Here is a 22,238-nt window from a genome sequence, read left to right on the forward strand (position 1 = left end):
TTGATTGAAATCCTTGTTCAACTAAATCATTATCTGTTGTCCTTGTGTGAATTGAATCTTTGTGTTTGAAACTAGGGTTGCATTTGGGTGTTGAGGGCACACTTAAACTTTGTTGCTTACCTGGCTGTGCAGTCGAGTGCTTATTTGCACTCAAGTAGTGAATTCTAGGTTTTTTTAAGAATATCTCTTAAGGGAAGAGTGCCATTAAATGCTAGACAGCTAACCATTCTCTCAATACTCAATGTGCAGTTTCGAAGTAATTGCACTCAAATGCAACACTTCGAAACCCTAACCATACTGCATACCTATTTAAGCTCCTTCTTCGCGACGTTCTCTGATAAGACCCTAAAGCGAATTGAATCCGCAGAAACGTGTGACCGCATTCTTTGATTCTTAAATGAATTAAAAATACAAATAATCAAGAAAAGGTTAAGCAATATACATTTGTCAATCCACAATTGTAGCAAAATCTTCTCCTCGGGCTAGTTGTTTTCTCCTTAAAGTCTTCCTTTTCTACGAGATCTTCCTTGCTATTACTCTCGCAAGGATCCAGTTTGTGGGAACTGCTATTGAAAGATTAGAGGAAATAGGGAGAAAAAGATTTTTAAAGAACACTTCTCTAAAAATTAGAAGAATTTTCTTGGGAGAGAGTTTTCCTTAGAATGAATATAGAGATTATGTTGTCGAGAGTAAAACTGTAGAAGCGAGTTCTATGAGGACTTCTTAGGGTCTTATTTATAGATCTCTATAGAGTCACTCCTAATACTATTAGGAGAATCCCTCTATAGATATTTTCAATTAAATATTCAATAATATCCCATCAAAATTATCTTTCCATTTAATATCTCATATTAAAAGGTTAAAAATATTTAAGTCATATTTAAATATTTATCTTATGTAGATTCTCTTTAATTTGAATCTCATTCAAATTAAATAATTAATTATTTGAATCATATTTAGATAAATTAATTCTCTCTATATCTATTTAATTTGAACCTTATTCAAATTAAATAATTTATTTATTATATGGATCTCATCAATTCTCCATAGTATAAAGTTATAATTTAAATTTCATTCAAGTAAACTTTATAATAAATCGTGTTTTAATTGCATCCAATACAATTAATATTTTGCCTCATAAATTTAAAAATTTCAAATTGTTTTCAATATATTTTATCCTCGTTGATCCATGGTAAGCTAGGAAGGGGACCTTATGGACTTACAAATTATAAGCTCCAATGATCCAAAATTAATTAATTAAAATCTTTAATTAAATTAACCTTCATTTATTAACTACAGAGAAAACCACAGACCCATAGTTGAACTCTTATGCACTGTAGGATAAGTTGTGTCTATTGATATAATCAATATAAGCAAGTCGATCCTTTACAAGTTGTGCATAATTACAACTTGGTCAAATGTTTGTTTTACCCCTACAATTGTTTTTCCTTAAGTACTACTAATTCCTCTAATGAACAATTTGTTTATGGTCTAACCATAAATGAAGTCTCTCCCGGGCAAATGAGAAGGTAGGGTCCCTTGTTCAAGACCTAAAATCAGCACTTAAGGGAAGTACTCATCTACTTACTCTATATTGGAAGGAGTAAACTCCATCGTGTGAAGTAATGTTCCCAACTTCCCATTTTGTCAAGTCCTCAAAATGATTGGCTTATTGAATCGACAACTCAGATGACTCTCAACCATGCAAATCAAAGGACTAACCTCACAGACAAGGTTTTATAATTTACTCAGGATTAAGATTGAGGCGCATATGATCATCCTATGAAATATTAATCTCATCAATTAACAAATTTATAAAGAGATTAAATATTTCAGACGGTCTTATACAAATTCTTTGTATAGAATAACTCCACTCACATGTCTCCACATGAATGGTCTAGATCAAATCATTTGTAACTATACAAAGTGGGTCGTATCTATAATGTCACTAGGATAAGACACCTAACCTTATCCATACACTATAGACCTTTAAGTTATTTCTTGAATATGACCCACCCGTATGTCAACTACATATATGTTAAAGACTTCATGTAATAACCTTGGATTTTTCCAGTTAATGGATAAATCAATATTGCATAATTAATAATTAAATTAGTCAACTAATGAATAACAAGTCTTTATGGCACAAATCCTAACAGACCCTTCATTCTATCTGCCACTTTTTCCCATCTTCATTCCCAACACACTTCCTTCTCCCATCCTTCCCAGTCTTATGACAGAGAGCCTCTGTGCCATCACCTCATTGCTGTCCATTCCCTACTGCCTCGTCGAGCTCCATTCAGCAGCAAGCCTTCCCCTTTCTTTCATTTCTAGCCTAGTTGGCATCCTCGTGTCTTCCAATCATTGAGATTAGATCCAACTCTGATTTGGATGACTATTGTGAGCCCCTAAACCCAACCTTCTTGCCACTATTGTCCCTCCTCCATTTGTGCCTGAGCTAGCTCCCGTTGAATCATCTTATAGTACTTCAGAAAGTAGCGTGTTAGACTTGCCCTCAACGTCATTGTGCTCCACCATGTTACAAATCATGCGTAAGAAGACCAAAAATAAGACAAGAAAATGAAGTAATGGCAAGAGAGTCTAATGCTTAGAAAGAAAATACAAGGCTCAATAGTCCTGCATTGAGTGAGAAAATCGTGCAGTCGATGCACACAGATGGTAATGATGCGGGGGTGCAAATGAAATCGCCAAGAGAGAACAACAAGATATCTTTGGAGATATCTTAATAACCATCTTGCTATGTAATTTCAATAGATGAAAGTGAGAAAGCTGGCATGAGTGAAGCTGGTGAGATGAACCATCCATCTAAAGACCAGGCTAACAGCAAGGAGGAGACAATTGTTGAGGAAAAAAAAAAAGAAAAAGAAAATGAGAGAAAACAAATCTGTCGCATGGGTCTATCATTGCGGCACATGACCATGAAGAGTAGGAAATTCACAGTCCATTTTTAAACTCTAATAATGGGTTTATTTGGCAACTAGTGGAGGAGGTAGAGAAGAAGAGTTAGGAAAGAGAAGAAGAACAACCTTGCGGTCTAAGGTCTATAAAAAAGAGTGTTGGGTTTTATGTCCTAAAAACTTGCAGTTTTTAATAAGATAATATATTCTATGTCAATAAACTTGTTATTGATTTTATAAATTGCATACATAAAAGTCTAAATCCAATAAATTAAGATCCATGCTATTATATGAATACTTGAACTTTATGTAGAGATATAAAGATGGATCAAGTTCGAGTAAATAGCAAAAACGATCTGTATTACATGACTAAGGTTGGATACCTTATTCTAGTAACACTATTGGATGCGGCTTACTCTATAGTTGTTACAAAGAGTTGTAAAGTACTACATAAAAAGTGATCATAATTCGTACATGTTATGACATGAGGAGTGGGGGCGTCCTATGCAAATGGGTTTGTACAAGATTGGACCACGAAAACAGTCACTCTTACTTTATAACGCTGTTTACTATTTAAGACTGACTATTTTAAAGCGATGACCTAGGTAATTCGATCTTAATCCTGAGCTAACTATGAACTCCTGTTTATTCGAGACTATCCTTAGATTTTTGCATAGGTGAGGGTTGGCTCAACAGCGCCGGCTCAATAAACCTCCCATTTCAGGGGTAAGACCGAATAGATAGCTGAGGACATAGGGTGCAAGACGAAATTTACGCCTACCCGATTTAAGGATATGAGAAAAGTTTTTATCTCAAGTATTGAATCCAGGTCTTGAATAAGGGGCCCCACCCTCTCACTGGGTTGAGAGAGTTTTGGTTTAGTGACTAGATCACAAACTAGTTGTTCATTAGATGATCAGTATGAACTTAAGGAACAAGACGTAATCTCGGGGGTAAGACAGACATTTGATCCAGCCATTATTACGAACAACATGTGAAGAGTCAACTTACTAATTATGGGTAAATCATGTGGACATAATATATCTACAGTGAGGGGAGTGCAACTATGGGTCTTAGTGAAGTGACTCATTAGTTAACGAATGAGGGTTAATTCGGTGTAATGAGTTTAGCCAATTAATCTCGGATTGTTGGAGTCCATGATCTATAGGTCTGCGAGATCCCTACTAACTTGTAAATAGATTAGCTTTAGAGTAGCGTGATAAGTTAATTTGAAACGTTCAAATTAGAATTAAGAAAATTAGTAATTATATGAGATATAATTACATGTTTAATTCTAGAATTAAATAGAATTGGAGAATTAATATTTAAATATGATTTAAATATTTAAATATATAAAGGTAGATTTGTGTAAAATTAATTTAATATTTGATATTAAATTAATTAAAATTATTTAAATTGTTTAAATAATTATTTATTAATTTTATTAAGGAAATTAATTTTATAAAATTAATAATATTTTCAATTTTAGAAATAAAATTTATTTTTGAAATTAATTGGAAAATTTGAAAAAGTTAGAAAAACACAAAAATGGAATTTTGGTTTTTTCCATTACACCTTCAAAGTAGCACACAAAACCCACTTCATCTTGGCTTCAATAACTCCAATCATGAGCTGTATCTCATGCAACCATCTTCTTTGTATGATAGCCTACAATATCTTGAGAAGATTGGAATGGAATTGAGGCATGCGATCTATAGAATTTTTGCTGAAAATTTCATGTTAAAGAAGTGGTTCTTCAAGTGGGTTGCTGCTGTGAGTTCTTCTCCAAGTTCCCTTCATTCAAGGTTATTTTGAGTCCCACAACTCAATCTAAAGCTCCAAGAGAATAGTGGGGAAGATCTTGAGGTGGTCTACAACAAGATTTGGAGTAGTTTGCAGCTGAAAATCGAGATTTGAAGAAGTTCTACAAAGATATGGCTTGAAACCCTCTTGTTTTAGTATGAGCATGCTTTAGTTACTACCAAAATTAATGAATTAAAGTGCTTATTGATCCTTGATGCTTCCGCTGCTTGCTGATATACTCTAACAAAGAGATGGTTATTTAAGCCAGAAATAGTTATGGAGCCTGATGCGTCTGGATCTAATGAACGCACTCAGCCGATGGATGCAAAATAAGTAGATGTGAAACCAACCGGTCCTGTGGCTGAGAAGTCGATAGAAAACTAAGTAGAGAGTAATTTGTCTACTAGCAAAGATTTCAAAGGCACAAGTGGTCAAGCATCTGATGAATGCAAAAAGAAAGGTGTTGATCAAGGTGGGGCAGCCAGTCCTGAGCCTACAGTAGAGGAAGAGGTGCCCAAGATCTTTATGATCTGATGGATGCCAAGTGGGCTAGAACTAAAGCTCGATTAAAGAAAGAGCTGAGTCGCTTGCCCAGGAAGCTCGCACTTCTGTTGCCATAACGTCACTTGAGAAAGAACTACGTGAAGAAGAAGCTGTGAAAATAGTTGCAACCATATTAGACAAGGAAATAGAAGAAGAATAAGCTATAGAAAATGCAACAACTACATTTGAGAAGGAATTTCGATGAAGAGAAGGTTGTAAAAAAGGTTATGGCAGAGTTAGAGAAGGAGCTGCTAGGCCTGAGATTTCTGGTAACACTTCACTGTGGCCACAAGTCCACATTTCACTAGAAAAAGAAAGATCCATCTTCTCCTGAATTGCAACTTTAACCCCAAGCTGAAAACTAAACCACCTCTTCCAATTACTAAACTCTCTAAAATGACCATCCTCTTTCCACTATTGATTTAAACCTTTCCATCTAATGAACTGAATGTTGGGTTTTATGTCCTAAAACTCGTGGTTTGTAAACAATAAACTTATTATGTTAATCAATATAGATGTTATTGAAATTTGATTCAATAAAATTGTTATTGAATGCATGAATTTCTCGTTTCATTTTAGAAATAACCTAAATCCAATAAACTAAGATCCATGAATATTACATGAGTACTTGAACTTTATGTGGAGACATAAGAGTGGATCAAGTTCGAGTAGATAGCCAAAATGGTCTATAATATATGGATAAGGCTTGATACCTTATTCTGGGGACACTATCAGATACGACCTACTTTGTGGATGTTACAATTGTTGTAAAGTGCTACAAACAAAGTGATCTTAATCCGTTCATGTAGAGACATGCGAGTGGAGACGTCCTATGCAAAGAGTTTGTAAAAGATCGGACCAAGAAATAAAGTCACTCTTACTTTATAACGTTGTTTTCTATTTAATACTGATTGTTTCAAAGAAATGCCCTAGGTAACTTCACCTTAATCCTGAGCTAACTATGCACTCCTGTATATTTGGTTTTATCCTTAGATTTTCATGGGTGAGGGTTGGCTCAACAGGGTCGGCTTAATAAGTCTGCTATTTCAAAAGTAAAACCGGGTAGATAGTTGGGGATATAGGGTGCAAGATGGAATTCAGTCCTACCCGCTTTTAGGATAGTAGAGAGGTTGTTCTTAAGTACTGAATCAGGTCTTGAACAATGAGCCCCACCCTCTCATTGGTTCAAGAAGGACTTAGTTTAGTGATTGGATCATAAACCAACTGTTCATTAGAGGATCAGTGAGACTTAAGAAACAAGATATAATCTTGGGGGTAAAATAACTTTTGGCCCAACCGTTTTTACAAACAATCTTTGAAGGGTTGACTTACTGATCATGGTTATATCGAGTGGACACAATATATCTATAGTGGGGGGAGTGCAACTACTGGGTTTTAATGGAGTGAACCGGTAGTTAATGAATGGTGATTAATTAGGTTAAAGAGTTTAGCCGGTTAATCTCGGATTATTGGAGGTCGTGATTTGTAGGTCCATTAGGTCCCCCTACTAGCTCACAAATAAATTAAACCTTGGAATAGCATGATGATTGAATTTGAAATGTTCAAATTCAAATCGTGGGAATCAATAATTATATATAATATAATTACATGTTTAATTATCGAATTAAAATTGGAGAATTAGATAATATTTAAATATGATTTAAATATTAAAATTACATGAATGGGAATTCATGTTTATGGAATTGGTGGTTAAATAATTTAATTTAAATTAAAGCTTTAAAATTGGTTTTAAATGGAAATTGAATTTTTTAAAATTAATTTTGAAAATGAGTTTCAAAATTAAAAGAAAAATTGATTTTCAAAATTGAAAATTCCATTAAGTGGAGTTATCCCACTTTTAAACACATTCCAAGTCACAAATCAATTTAAAAATTGAAGTAGGTGTTGTCATCTTCATGGCAACTAGGATTGCATGAAGAAGATGATTAAAATCAGCTTCAATTTCCTGAGAAAGGCCATGCAAAACTGAATTTTTAGAGTTGAAAGATTGAAGAAAGAGTTCTCTCTCTAGCAAAACCAGTCCTTCCTCTCCAAAAATTCCTCTAAATTCAGCTCATTTTGTATCCCACAATTCAATCTAAGGTCTTAGAGAATATTAGGAAAGATCAATTGGTGGTCCACACCTTGTTGCTGAGGTGATTGAAGCTGAATTTCGAATTTGAAGAAAGTCTTCAAAGGTAACTTCTCAAAACCCTATTTTCTATTATGAACATGCTTACTTAAATGCTAAAATTGATGAATTAAAGTGTTTAACGATTTTATTTGCTTCCGCTAATTGCATACAAACTCCAACACCAATTAACCAATACCCAATTTGTGCAACCACTTCCACGGCAAGCAGAGATCCACCACATCCCAATCCAACTTCCTAGAACACTTGAATGCCTTCGCGCCTTTCGGATGCAGATTACTTAGATGTAGAAATGGATTATATGGACCATTATCTCTAGACTTCCATTTTGCATCCAGTCATGCAATCCCTTGATGAATTGGCCACGAACCTTGATGAGCAATTCCATTTCACTATTTATTATATGCAAGAAATTCTATCTGCGAGGGCCATCATCCTGCTGTTTTTCATTCCTGAGCATCTTTGGAGGCTCATTTGAAGGGATTGAATCTGAAAGTGGAAGCATATGAATGAATGTGCTTTTAATTTACGTTTCAAACTTATAGAAAAAAACATGTAGAGAACTTTAAACAAATTCTAATTAAGCATGCTTCACAGAGAAGATTTTCAAGGAGAAGAGGTTACCTTTGAAGATTTTCTTCAATCTTGTCCAAATCATCGCTGTGATCACGATCTCTTGTCTCATGAATAGGACACCACCACCAAGATCTTCCCCATTATTCTCCAACAAGGAGAAGGCTTGTGAGACCCCTTTTTGGAAGATTAAGGGAATAATCAATTAAACTCTTTAATGGACCTACAGAATAGAAGCTCCAATAGTATGAGATTAATTAATTAAAATCTTTAATTAAATTAATCAAAATTCATTAACTATGAGTCACACCATTAAAGACCCACAACTGCACTCTTCATACTGTAGATATATTCTTGGATATAACCAATTATCGATAAGTCAATTCTTCACAAATTGCTCGTAACTACAACTAGGTCAAATTATTGTTTTACCCCTATAGTTACCTATTACTTCTTAAGTTCTACTGATCCTCTAATGAACAATCTGTTTATGGTCATATCATAAACAAAACCCTCTTGAGCCAATGAGAGGGAGGGCCCCCATCGTTCAAGACTTGGATTCAATATTTAAGGGAGCAATTGATCTACTTATCCTATAGACGGGAGGGAGGGGGTGTCATCTTGTGGAGCTATGTTTCTAGCTCCCTACTCTGATAAATCCCCAAAATGGTAGGCTTATTGAGTCGGCGAGTCGGGCCACTCTCACCCATATAAATCAAAAAATTGCCCTCTTAGACGGAAGTTCATCACTCACTTAGAATTGAGATCGAGTTACCTATGGTCATTCTATAAAATGTTAATCTCTTCATTCAACAGTGTTACAAAGAGAGATTAATCATTTCACACTCTAGTCGAATAAAAACTCTTTGTATAGGATTTGAATAAAATCATTTGTAACACATGAACTATTTGAATAAAATCATTACCTATGGCTCCACATGAACGATTTGAATAAAATCATTTGTAACACTTACAACTCTTGTAACATTTACAAAGTAGATCGTATCCTTAGTGTCATCAGGATAAGACACCCAATGTTGTCCATATACTATAGACCATTTAGGTTATTACTTAAACATGATCCACTTGTATGTCTACCACATATTGTTCAAGTTACATAAAATAACCCTAGATCTTTATTAATTGTATAACTTCATATATAAAATAATCAACCATTATTTCAAATAACTTATTAGCTACAAGGGTTTAGGGCATAGTGATACATTTTTAATATGTGATTAGATGAATGCCAAGTGATGTTTTATAACATACGGTGTTTTATCTAGTTAAACCCAAGTATAAGCTCAACTAGAGTCTTGTTGAGTCCAGGGTTGAACTCAGGGATTGCGTTGTATGTATGCATTGACAACTATTGTTTTGATCTTGACATGACTTGTTTACTAAGTAGGTGGTGAGTTTTAATGCTATTCTAATGCTAAAGGTGACTCTAATGATGAATGCAATAGAAATCACGACTTTAAGTAAAATAGTCTGTGCGATATGTATGAAATTCGAATGAACGAGAGTAAGGTTGAGAAGAATATTCCCTAACATTCCTAAGTAAATGCATAAATCATGCGTTCAAACAGACCAATCAAAATTATAACTTACACTTTTTAGCGTACAAAGCCACAATATCCTATCTATAGGATGCATGCGATGAGTGTTTATTGTAAAAAATATTTCTTTATTTTTAAAGAAGCTTTGTTCTTGTTCTATGAGATCTAAATCTTTAGTCCTTTCAAACCTAGATTTAATCCACTTAGAATAATCTTTCGATTTATTCAAGTAATTCAATAAGCATGCATAAAAAAGGTTGAACACATGGTTAAGCTTTACTTAGTTGATGTTAGCTGTAATGCTTCTCAACCCATAGAAAATTAGTTGGTCATGGTGAAAGTGGGAAGGATGAAAAAAAAAACTGAAGATGCATTCTTATTGGGAAAGGATGTCTTTCAACGTTTACACAATACAAATACAACTAAGAAAGATAAGAGATAGAGAATCAAGTTGTGCTGTGCAATTCCTTGCTCCCTCTGGTTTTGTCAACAATTCCTTCACAAAGAGTGTTGAAAATGAAGTCACGAGCTTTCACTTAAGGTTTCACAAGGGTTCGAAAGAGGAGTAAGGATTTGAGCAAAGTTTTCTTCCAATTTTGTTTTGCATGGTAATCTCGTGATGTATTTATAGGCATCCAGGGGCAGCTTGTCTTATCTCACTAATGATTATGCTGATAAAGTGCATTAAAATCCATACCCTAATGTGCCGCCCGCTTCACGTCAGAAGTTCATTGGCTCTGTCGTGAAGCTTTCTTATCAACTACCAATTGGTCTTTGATTTGACTTCCACTACCTACACGTGATGTCATTTCCCATCGCATGAACCCACCAACTTGTTCAACTATGCGATCCCCCTATTGGCATTAAGAGCTCCTCGCAATCGTATAAGTAGACTTTCTACACCAAAATAAATATGATTTTTATAACCTTTTTCTTAAACAAATAAGCTTTATGTGTGTCTAATCGCATGACATAATTATTTTTATGAATTCCTTATGAAGCTGATGCATTTTCAGAGTTTTTTCTAATTTTTTTTATATAAAAGAGGCAAAATAACTTGTATTATTACAAGTTATCACACCCCCAAATTTAAAACAATGCTTGTCTTTAAGCATATGTTTAGAGTCTTAATATATCTCGATCATTTTAACGCATCGCCTAGGCCTCTCAAAATGTTTTCCACTCAAAATTTGCTGAACCGGAGCTTCTTTAGTTTTATTCTTCAACCTATGGAAATAATTCTAGTCTTTATATGCGGTAAGCTTATTCTTCAAAAATCCTATACTCATTTTCTAATTATCTTATATTTCGTTTTCAGGAATGGGCTTCTGGTTTAAGATTTTTTTTGTAAAAAAAAAAAAAAAAAAAATTCTTCTTGGTGTACTAATTGGGTTTGATCAAGTGTAGATCTGAGCATCTCACCTTCATTTTGGCTTGCCCCCACGGGTGTCATGCGGATATCCAACTATGAGAAGGGTGCTCTCTTCAAACTTAACTCATGCCTTGAAATTTTAATCATGCTAGCGAAGTTGTAATCAATTATTTCTTGTGTTGATCACGACTCCCACCTTCGTTTCGGTTTGCCCCCACAGATGTCAGGCGGACATCCAACTACGAACAGGGCACTCTTTTGAGATTTAACTCATGCCTTGAAATTTTGATCATGGTAGCAGAGTTGCAGTTAATTATTTCTTGCATTGATCACGATTCCCACCTTCCTTTTAGCTTGTCCCCACAGGTGTCATGCAAACATCCAACTAAGAGCAAGTTCCGATCTCAATGCTCTCTTTTTTTTAAAAAAAATATATATATAACAAGGAGATTTTAAGAGTTTTAGAGACTTGATGTGAACGCATTTAGCTCAAACTTTCCACTCCCAAATTTAGAGAGTAGCAAGGTCCCCATTGTTGAAAATTGAATTATGCGATGGCTTCAGAAAGATATCGCAAAAAAGGTTTAAGATAAAGCTTGCACGCATACTAAATTCAATAAATGTTTCCTAAGGCAAAATCCAAAAGCTTAATACTAATACTTGCCAAATTAATCATTGCATTGTCAACACAATATCATCATTGAGGTCTTTAATGGAACAAAAAAAAAAAAAAAAAAAAAAGCGATAACGAAATATATGCAAAAGACAAACTAAAAGAGAAGGAAAGGAAAAACTGACACTGGAAATGGAATTCATAGATTAATTTACAAATTTGTGCGATGACAAGTATAAATAATAATAAAAGGAAAATTGAAAAGCAAACACCCTCAAATTTAATTTCCTTTCGCATCATCATTGTTTTGCTCGTGTGGTGGTGCATTTTCTTCAGGGAATTTCAAAGGAGCTTGGAAATACGGAGGAATGGTCGGTCAAACCACTAAGCGAGCCGACATGTTTCTTTCGTAAATTTGACGTGCACTGGCCTCACCAATGCCTGATTTTCCATCTATTTCAAGTATAGGTGTTGGTAGACATGGGCCATGGTAGACATGGGCCATAAGTAGTGGGAAAGGTGGACTAGACGCATGGTGGCCTTTTTTTGGATTCGGAGGATGGTGGAAGTGTAAGCAATTTTATTTTGATGGGCGAGATGGGAAGAGGGATTCTTCAAGGAAGGGTGTCTTTTCAAGCGATGGCAGACACTTGTTGAGATGATGCAGAATCCCTATGTAGATCAATTTCGTCTGTGAGCGAGTGAAAGTCTATCCTAGGTTTAGGTGGTGCGGTTTGGCTTTGGCCGGGGGGGAAGAGACTTCTCAACTTGGGCTGATGCGATAACCCTTTCTTTAACTCTTGGTGAAATGACTACTTTTCGTTTTTTGGGTTGAAAAGGTTCTGGAGGCGTTTAGACTTGATGGGTTTGCTGCTTCGCTGGCTGTTTAGGTTGATTCTCGGCTTGTTGTGTTGGTAATCTCACGAGGTGGCAGATAGAGTGACTCAAGAGCATGATTTTTACTTCCACACCCTCTTCTTCCTCAAACCATCCTTGTACCACACATAGCCTTGTGATCATCGAAGGAAAGAACAGTTGCCCCCTCTGCTTTGAGAATGAAGACCATATTTGTCTTGCGGTAGACGACCAATGTTGATTGGAATCAACCGCATTATGCAGTATATCGCCATTACTCGATCTCTCAACCGAGTGGTCATGTGTTGTGGGGAACAACTTCTTGTAGAGCCATACATTTGCCTCAGAAATCAAGCTGTGGCAATAACGTTTTTACTCCCCTGGCAGATGTGGACCACTTTTTCCCTGGTAGCGCGACCACTTTCAATGCCTCATTCTATTCTTCTACGGTTGGCTTTTCATTGATCCTATTTCCTTTAGCATTATGGATTTCTTCCAAATTATAAATTTTGTTGGTTTTCTTGACGTCGCACCCAATTTTCGCCTCGATAACATCCACTCCATATCTTTTTGTATGTGGCATCCCCTTATAGAATGCATAATCTACTACTGGCTTAACCATTTTAGCTCCTTCACAAAATTCTCTCCACCCTATTGCATCTACAACATCTGTGATGAAAATGGGCAAAGGTACATTCTCAGGGAAAAATCCCAGCTCTATTAGAATTAGTGGCCTCTTCTTTGGCACTCTTTCTTCCTCCACCATGGGCGTTTTACCCTTTTCTTCACTCTTTGCCGCCGCCTTTCTCAACACCGCTTCTTTCTTCGAGGCATTGCTCCCTCAGGTTTTTTTTTCGCTTTTCTTCTCATTCTCCTCCCTTAAAAACCTATTTTCTTCATGTATTTTTTCTCAAATTGTGCTTTGATGCACTGAGCCTTCTCCCTTCAAGCTCTCTTCTCCTCATTGCTTTCCTCCGTCTATTCCTTTTCCAATTTGAGTGCAATAAGGTCTGCACTGTTTGTCCATTTGTCTGGCTTTGGTTGCAATGAGGCCCTAGATTTCTCAATATCTTCATTACGTACTTCATGATAATATTTTGTTGCCGCAATGAGGATTGTAGCTTCCTTTATCAGCTCATCAATGCTCTCCTTGACCTTCTTGGCATTGGTGGTGAATTTTTCTGCCAATCGCTTGCAGACTATGTGGGTTCTCTATTACTTCCTCACTCTTCTTTCTTCCTTCCTTTGCACTTTTTTGTTGAAGAGGCTCTTCTTCTTCATCTAGTAGGTCGACACATAGAGCCTCTACCTTCTTATCGCTTTCTTCGCATTCATCTGTTCAAACGCGGCATACATTTTTCCAAGAGCCCTTCCTTGACACTGAAAAGACTTGGCGTATTGAAAGCCAGTGCCTTAGGGCTATTTACCGCATGGCCAAAACCATGTAGTGAAACATCAGTTACAACCCCTACCTTGCTTGCTTGGTTGACTACTCCTTCATCATCAAAGGAATCGAGTGACTTTAAGTTCTTGAGGATATCTCTATACACCTCCTGCTCATCCCTTCGCCTCGCTTTATTGCTTTTGGATGTTCTTACTTGAATGCGTTTATGTCGGGATGATGAGCGTGACAATACTGGCTCAGGTCTGATTGAGGAGGATGTTCTGATAAGGCTAAGGTTGAAAGAGGGAAGAGCCACTGCAACAACCCAAGTTCAGAAGGGATTCATGAATGAACCGATATCACATCCGAATGAGAGGGATCCTGAGGACATGAAAGTATGGTTAAGAAAGGCTTAAAAGAATTGAAAGTTACTACATATACAAACAAGACGCATCTTCCTTTTCGGTGGCTCAATCATAAGAACTTCAAAGTTAAGTGTACTTAGCTTGGAGTAATCTTATGTTGGATGATCTCCTGGGAATTTTCCTAGGATGCATGTGAGTGAGGACAAAGCATGCTGAAAGGACCCATGTTGGTTTGTGGGGGCAACTTTCAATTCTAAAAAGTATTCAAGGCAAGAGAGGATGACGTAGCCAGGTCATAAGGGATGCAAGGGAATGTTGGGGCCTTCAGAGGCTGAATCCGAATTTTGAATCCTGGTCTGAATCCTGGGCCCAGGGTGTTATAGATGGTATAAAGGAGGAACCTCTCCCAGTAGGATGTGGTCCAGGGACAAACCAAGCGGAAGCTGGTGGGCATGTAACGACCCAAGTTTAGGAGGGGGTACATGAATGAACCGATATCACATCTAAATGAGAGGGATCCTAAGACATGAAAGTATGGTTAAGAAAAGCTTAAAAGAATTGAAAGTTACAACCTATACCAACAAGGTGCATCTTTCTTTTCAGTGGCTCAATCATAAGAACTCTAAAGTTAAACGTGCTTAGCTTGGAGTTATCCTATGTTGGGTAATCTCTTGGGAATTTTCCTAGGATATGAGGAAAAAGCATGCTGAAAGGACCCGTGTTGGTTTGTAGCGACAACTTTCACTACTAAAAAACATTCAAGGCAAGGGTGACGTAGGCAGGTCGTAAGGGAATGTCGGGGCCATCAGAGGCTGAATTCGGATTTTGAATCACGAGCGGAAGAGAAAAAAATCGAACCCTCATTAATCCAAGGACTTTCCATCTTCCTTACTCAGGAAAAATCACCTCTAAGATATGGTTTAATCCTTTGACCATTGACTTTGAATCATTGGACCCATCTTCATGCGTCAGTTATACCACTCCATGAGGGTAGATTTCTTTTATAATGAAGGGTCCCAACCATCGGATTTCAATTTACCTGGAAATAAATGAAGTCGTGAGTTGAATAACAAAAATTTTTGGCCAACATTAAAATTTTTCTTAATAATGTGTTGGTCATGCCATTGGTTCATGTGTTCTTTGTAGATTTTGGCGTTTTCGTATGCTTGTAATCTCTAGTCATCTAGCTCCAGTAACTGCAATTTTCTCACTTCACTCAAGGCTTCCATGTTGAAGTTGAGCTTCTTGGTTGCCCAAAATGCTTTATGTTCAAGCTCCAGAGGCAAATGCCATGCTTTTCCAAAGACAATCACATATGGGGACATTCCGATGGGCGTTTTATACGCTGTCTGATAGGCCCATAATGCCTTTTCCAACTTTTGCACCCAATCCCTTTACATTAAGTTGACAACCTTTTCAAGTATTGATTTGATTTCTCGGTTGGAAACCTCAGCTTGACCATTCACTTGAGGATGGTAAGCTATCGTGAATTTTTTATGAACTTTATATTTGACCAAAAGTTTACTAACGATGCGATTGATGAAATGAGTTCCTTCATCGTTTATGATAGTACTGGGGTGCCAAAGCAAGTAAAAATATTTGTCTGTAGGAATTTTGAGACTGTTGCTGCATCATTAAAAGCATTTGAGATTGCTTCGACCCATTTTGATACATAATCAACATCTATGAAAATGTAATTGTGGCCATTGGAGGGTGGGAATGGGCCCATGAATTCAAATCCCCATACATCAAATAATTCAACCTCTAGAATAATGTTCATGACATCTCATTTCTTCTAGAAATGTTTCTTGTGCGTTGGCAGCTGTCGCACTTCATAACGTAGTCTCTGGCATCCTTAAACAATGTGAGCCAATAGTACCCACTCTGAAGTACTTTTGCTACTGTGCACTGACTTTCAAAGTGGCCACAAAAGGGTGACTTATGGCATTGATACAAAATGCGATGAAATGATGTTTCTGGAGCGCATTGACTTTGAATATGATATGGATCTCTTTTGTACATATATGGCTCATCCTAGTAGTAGAACTTACATTCGTGCATAAGTTTCTTTTTTTGTTGCAAAGTATAGTCATCTGGAAACTGCTTGCAGACCAGAAAATTAACAATGTTTGCATACTAGGGAAAGAATTCATCAACTTTTAATATTGTTTCATTGGGAAAGGAAGTGTTCACTTTTGGTTGGCGGCGATCGCACTGAACATTCTCAAGTCGCGAAAAATGATTTGCTACTCTATTTTCTGATCCTTTGCGATCAATGATCTCAGTATTGAATTCTTGCAAGAGCAGTACCCATCTGGTTAATCGTGGCTTGGCGTCTTTCTTTGTCATAAGATATTTGATTTCTGAGTGATCAGTATGAATAATTACCTTCGATCCTAACAAATATGGTCTAAATTTTTCCATAGCAAATACAACTGCAAGCAATTCCTTCTTGGTGGTTGTATAATTCTCCTGTGCACTATCGAGGGTTTTGCTTGCATAAGCGATTGCATGGAGAATTTTGTCCATGCGTTGGGCTAAGGCTACATCCATTGCACAATCGCTCGCATCGCACATTAATTCAAATGGTTTTGATGAATCGGGTGCGATTAGAATTGGTGTTGTGGCTAGTGCTTCTTTTAATGTTTCAAATGCTCTAAAAAATAAAATTCAAATGGTCTATCAACTTCCAATAGAAAATTCAATGGTCTTGTAATTTTTGAAAAATCCTTAACAAATCTACGATAGAATCCAACATGCCCGAGGAAGCTTCATAGTGTTTTCACGTTGGTAGGCGGTGGCAATTTTTTTATGGTGTCAATTTTTGCCTTGTCAACTTCTACTCCTGATTTGGACACCGTATGTCCGAGCACAATCCCTTCAGTTACCATGAAATGAAATTTCTCCCAATTCAGAACCAATTTAGTGTCCTCACATCTCTTTAAAATCTTCTCGAGATTTGGTAGACATATTTCATATGTCTTGCCATATATTGAGAAGTCATCCATGAAAATTTCCACTGACTCTTCAAGATAATCAGAAATGATGGCCATCACATACCACTGAAAGGTGCTTCAGGTGTTACATAGCCCGAAGGGCATGTGTCAGAAGGCAAATGTCCCATAGGGGCAAGTAAAAGTCATCTTCTCTTAATCCTCTGGTGCAATCATGATAGGAAGCAAAAGCAGCCGTCCTATGCTAATCTGTCCATCATTTGATCAATGAATGGCAAGGGAAAGTGATCCTTCTTAGTAGCTGCGTTAAGCTTCCTATTATCCATACATATTCTCCAAACCTGTAACTGTACGCATCGGGATTTGCTTGTTTTTCTAATTGGGAACTACAGTCATTATGCTCTCTTTTGGGATGCATTGCACGGGACTAACTCACGTGCTGTCTGAAATGGGAAAAATAATCCCTGTATCCAACCATTTAATGATCTCTTTTTTCACAACTTTCTTCATCACAGGGTCGAACCTGCGCTAATGTTCAACAAATCCTCCTTTTCCTTCCTCATGTCTAATTTTATGCATGCAATAGGATGGACTGATCCCCTTGATATTAGCAAGGGTCCATCCTATCGCCTTGATGTATGTCTCCAGAACCTTCAAGAGATCATCTTCTTTCTCTTCTGAGAGTACAGTTGAGATAATGACTGGTAAGGTATCATTCTGACCAAGAAAGGCATATTTCAGGTGGATGGGGAGTGCTTTCAATTCCAAAGCTGGTGACTGTACAAGCGAAGGCTTGATTTTCCCTTCCGGATCTTCCAAACCCAAGAGTTTCAAAATCAGTGACTGTTCAAGTGAAGGCTTGATGCGTTATTAATATATGATGAGATCAATGCCAAGTGATGTTTTATAATGCACGATTTTATCTAGTTAAATCTAAGTTTAAACTAGATTCCTGGTAAGTCCAGGGTTAAACTCAGGGATTGCACTATATGTATGCATTGACAACTATTGTTTCGATCTTGATGTGACTTGTTTACTAAGTAGATGATGAGTTTTAATGCTATTTTAATGCTAAAGGTGACTCTAATTATGAATGCGATAGAAATCACAACTTTAAGTAAAACAGTCTGTGCGATAAGTATGAAATTTGAATGAATGAGAGTAGGGCTGAGAAGAATATTCACCAACATTCCTAAGTAAATGCATGAATCATGCGTTCAAACATACCACTCAAAATTATAACTTACACTTTTCAGTGTACATTGGCTCTGTCAACGACTACTTCATAAAGAGTGTGTTGAAAATGAAGTTCCTCTTCTACTTCCAGAGGGAAATCACAAGCTTTGACTTAAGGTTTCATGAAGATTCGAAAGAGGAGTAAGGATTTGAGCAAAGTTTTCTTCCAATTTCTCGGCTATGTTTTGCATGGTAATCTCGTGTGTATTTATAGGCGTCCAAGGGCAACTTGTCTTCTCTCACTAATGATTATGTTGATAGGGTGAATTAAAATCCAGCTTCACGTCAGAACTTCATTGGCTCTATCGTGAAGCTTTCTTATCAGCAACCAACTTGGTCTTTGATTTGACTTCCACCACCTGCACGTCATGTCATTTCCCATCGCATGAACCCACCAACTTGTTCAACTATGCAATCCCCCTATTGGTGTTAAGAGCTCCCCACGATTGCATAAGTAGACATTTTGCACCAAACAAAATATGATTTTTATAACCTTTTTTTAAACAAATAAGCTTTGTGTGTGTCTGATTGCATGACGTAATTATTTTTATGAATTCCTTATCCAGCTCTCGCATTTTCAGAGTTTCTCCTAATTGTTTTAGATAAAAGAGACAAAATCTTGTATTTCTACAAGTTATCACACCCCTAAATTTAAAACAATGCTTACCCTCAAGCATATGTTTAAAGTCCTAATATATCTCGATCATTTTGACGCATCGCATAGACCTCTCAAAAATTTTTCAACTTAAAATTTGTTGAACTAGAGCTTTCTTTAGTTTTATTCTACAACCTATGGAAATATTTCTAGTCTTTATATGCGGCAAGCTTATTCTTCAAAAATCTCTTACTCATTTCCAGACTTTCTTGTAATTTTTTTTTTTCAGGAATGGGCTTTTGGTTTATGATTTTTTTTTTTTTTTTTTTTTTTTAAAAAAAACATTCACCTTGGTGTACTAATCGGGTTTGATCATGTGTTGATCTAAGCATCTCACCTTCATTTTGGCTTGCCCTACGGGTGTCATGTTGACATCCAACTATGGGTAGGGTGCTCTTTTCAGACTTAACTCATGCCTTGAAATTTTAATCATGGCAGTGGAGTTGCGATCAATTATTTCTTGCGTTAATCACCATTCACACCTTCGTTCTGGCTTGCCCCTATGAGTATCATGCGGACATCAAACTATGAGTAGGGTACTCCTTTCAGATTTAACTCATGCCTTGAATTTTTGACCATGATTAATTATTTCTTGTGTTGATCACAATTTCCACCTTCGTTTTGGCTTGCCCCCACGGGTGTCATGTGAACATCCAACTATGAGCAGGTTCCGATCTCAACGTTGTTTCTCTTTTTTTTTCTTGTTTCGAAATATATATATAGTATATATATATATAATATATATATTATTATATCAGAGGAGATTTTAAGAGTTTTAGAGACGATTTGAACGCATTTACCTCTAACCTTCCATCCACAAATTTAGAGAGCAGCAAGTTCCTCATTGTTGAAAATCGAATTATGCGATGGCTTCAGAAAGATATCGCAAAAGAGGTATGAGATAAAGCTTGCACGAATAATAAATTCAAGAAATGTTTCTTAAGGCAAAATCCGAAAGCTTAATACTAACACTAGTCAAACTAACCATTACATTGTCAACACAGTATCATCATTGAGGTCTTTAATTGAATGCAACAAAACATAAAAGATTGTTAAGCGATCATGAAATATATGCAAGAGACAAACTAAAAGAGAAGGGAAGGAAAAATCGACATTAGAAAAAGAATTCATAGATTAATTTAGAAATTTGTGCGATGACAAGTATAAATAACAATAACAAGAAAATTGAAAAGCAAAGAACCCCAAATTTAATTTCCTCTCGCATCATTATTGTTTTGCTTCTGCAGTGGTGCATTTTCTTCAAGGAATTTCAAAGGAGCTTGGTAATACACGGGGATGGTCGGTTTAACCACTAAGAGCTGACATGTTTCTTTCGTCAGCTTGGCGCCCGTTGGCCTCACCAATGCCTGATTCTTCACCTATTTCAAGTGTAGGTGTTGGTAGACTTGGGTCATTAGCAGTGGGAAGGGTGGATTGGGCGCATGGTGGCCTTTGTTTGGATTTGGGGTAGGGTGGAGGTGTAGGCAATTTTGTTGCGATGGGCGAGATGGGGAGAGGGAATACTTCAAGGGAGGGTGGCTTTTCAAGCGATGGCAGACGCTTGTTGGGATGACGCCTAATGAAAGAGACTCCCTATGTAGATCAACTTCGTCTGCTAGCGGAGGAGAGTCTGTCCTAGGTTTAGGCGGTGGGGTTTGGCTTTGACTGAAGGGAGGGGGGAGACTTCTCAACATGGGGTGATGCGATCACCCTTTCTTCAACTCTTGGCAAAATGACTACTTTTTGCTTTTTGGGTTGATAAGGTTATGAAGGCATTTGGACTTGATGGGATCGTCGCTTTGTTGGCTATTTAGGTTGACTCTCAGCTTGTTATGTTAGTAGTCTGATGATGAGGCGGAGAGAGTGACTCGTGAGCATGCTTTTTACATCTACATCCTCTTCTTCTTCAAACCAGCCTTGCGCCACGTATAGCCTTATGATCAGCGAAGGAAAGAACAGACGCCCCCTTGGCTTTTAAAATGAAGACCATATTTGTCCTATGATAATACGACAAACGTTGAGTGGAATTAGTTGTATTATGCAGTATATCGTCGGATCTAGAAGTCCCATGAGCCAGCTTGTTGTGCTATCGCATTTTCAGATTTTTTTTCCTAATTTTTTTTTAGATAAAAGAGGCAAAATAACTTGTATTTCCACAAGTTATCACATACATCACAACACCATCAACTTCCCTACATTGGATTCAAAAGCCTCAGCTCCGCTGCCAAGGGAACCTTCTAGTGATAGACCTAATTAATTTGAGGGTGTACTCTAGGACTTACCCTTCACTTCTTCTTTTATTTCCCTTGTATCCTGCACGTTTGAATTTAATGAGCATGGACTTAATATTTTGCTTTTATCTTCTTTAATTTCAATGTAATTCTCCCTTGCTTTATGATTGTCATTTGTATGCATTCATCTTCTTTCATGATTCTTTTTGCTTGTGTGCATGCTAGTGTAACCCCTATGATGATACTATGCAAACCACCATTATAAAACCACAAGGATTGCGTTGACTGCAAACTTTGAAACCTTCCTATAGTTATGCATCTCAACTCTTAACGATAACAAGTCTTGGATCAAACCTCTTTTTTCAAACATTTTTTAAAATCAATCTGACGTTTGATTTTCAGTAATGAGAACCTTGCTGACCTCCAAAATTTGGGGGTGGAAGAGCCATGAAATCAAACCTTTTAACTCAAAGCCTTTACAAAAGGAAAAAGTAAAAAAAAAGAAAAACTATCTCCAATGTCAATGCAAGGAAATCCAGCCTGATAAGAATTGAGTTGTGAATGGAACTCACCTATAGTTAGATTATTCGTATGACACTCGTAAAGGTGAGCCAAAACGAAGGTGAATAATTAGGATCAACGAGCAATGAAAAATCAAATAAAATGACCAACTCAATGGCACTCACTCATAGTTAGATGATTCGCATGATACCCATGCAGACAAACCAAAATGAAGGTGAGCAATTGAGTTCAGTGTCCCAAAAAAATAAATAATAAAACGAGAGAGAGAAAATGCTTTGAGAAAAATCTTGATGCTTCATCAAACACATTACTAGAATTTCAAAATCAAGCTGATTCAAGAAAATGAGAAACAATAAGTTTGAGAATAAGACTTGCTGAATTTAGAGTTAAGACACATTTCCTTAGGGAGTGAGTAAAGCATATTTGTAGACAAGTGTCAATGATCTTCCTTTTTAAGTTATTTTCACGGATTTTCCGTTGCTAGTATCATCAAATTGAAAAGT

This window comes from Benincasa hispida, chromosome 8, assembly GCF_009727055.1.
Source record: "Benincasa hispida cultivar B227 chromosome 8, ASM972705v1, whole genome shotgun sequence".
Taxonomy (NCBI): Eukaryota; Viridiplantae; Streptophyta; class Magnoliopsida; order Cucurbitales; family Cucurbitaceae; genus Benincasa; species Benincasa hispida.